This window comes from Cyprinodon variegatus, unplaced genomic scaffold, assembly GCF_000732505.1.
Source record: "Cyprinodon variegatus isolate N-32 unplaced genomic scaffold, C_variegatus-1.0 Scaffold43, whole genome shotgun sequence".
Classification (NCBI taxonomy): Eukaryota; Metazoa; Chordata; class Actinopteri; order Cyprinodontiformes; family Cyprinodontidae; genus Cyprinodon; species Cyprinodon variegatus.
The window spans coordinates 1681528-1683086 of NW_015150496.1; positions in this window are offsets into that span (position 1 = coordinate 1681528).

A 1559-nucleotide genomic window follows, 5' to 3' on the forward strand; every position below is an offset into this window, starting at 1 on the left:
TAGTTTCATCACCTGAAGCCGCCATGTTCTTTAGACTGAACCGTCGCGCTTCTCGTTGCGTCACACCTCAACCCGCCTCAAAGCCAACGCTGATTGGACGTTCGTTTGGTGAACGGCTCCAAATTTTCTTCAACGGAGAGTCTCCAGACTGATCTGCGAGTGAAACCTTGAAAGCTCGCAAGATCGGGATGGTCTCACGAGGCTAGCAAAGTCTTCCTTACGCTGAAAAAAAAAACGAACGGATTGAGTCAAAACATACAGAAGAGGATTAGGGCCACTAAAAAAAAAAAGTTAAGTGATTTTTTTAATTTTATTTCAGTATAGTATGGGAAAAAAGTCAGAATTCGGACTTTAATCTCAGAATTCTGAGATTAAAGTCAGAATTCTGAGAAAAAAGTCAGAATTCTGAGATTAAAGTCAGAATTTTAAAATCAGTAAACTTTTTTTTTCAGTGGCCCTAATCCTCTTCTGTAAAAACCAAAATAAATAATAATCAATAATATTCTTTTCTTGGAGCAGAAATATTCTGATTAAAAGCTAAAATAATTTTAAACACCTCCAAAGTTCAAATTATTTATAGAAAATGGCTTAAATTGAATTACATTTCAGTCCAAGTATTGTTTTAAATTTAGCAATTTAAAGGTATAGTGGAGGATCTTAGAGAATTTTTCAAAAGACCCGCCCCGTCCACTTAAAAAAAAAAAGCGCAACCCTGCGCCCCTCCCGAGAGGGAACGCCTATGAAACGCATTTGAGGGCGTGCAGAGGCCCGTTTCTCCTGGTGCACGCTCTGTTTAAAAGTTGCTGTTTGCATCGCTCATACCAGCTTACTTTCCATAAGAAAATTTGCTATTTTTCCACTATGTCAGACTCACCACCGGTAACTGAAATGGAGACAAGCACGTAGGATGACCTTACGTAAACATATCACCAGAATGATTGACAATTAGGAGGACCACTTATTTTGATGATCCACCCGGAAAAAGAACATCCTTCACTATACCTTTAAATAATGATAATTTACCTGTAAATATTCAAATAAGTTCATCGCCTTCTTGCTATTCCCAATAGTTCACCTATATATGAAAATGAATTATATTTATGCAATAAATAAAAAAAAAAAAGTAAAAACAAACAACTTCTTTTTGCTTGATGAACATTAAAAGCCAACAATCTCAAATAACAGCAGTTTAACAGATGCAATGACATAGGCCCGTGGAGATTCTTGGTGTCCTTAGAAAAATTGCATAATTTTACAGTATATTTTTACAACATATAAAGCATATGTATAGTGATAAAGGTGTTCTTGGTCCTTCAACACAATGTAATTCATTGATTATAGTACAAAGGTTATGATATTGGTGTCTAACAGAGAGAATAAACACTGGATAAATGTGAATAATTTTATAAATTTAATCAGAGTTTTTAAGTAAACCTTAAAGCTTATTCCACAGAATGAGATACAGTATTACATTAAAGGAATAGTACACCCAAAACATGATTAGCCTTCATTTTCTACTCACCCCCATGCTGAACAACACTCTGGAGTACTTTTTTGAT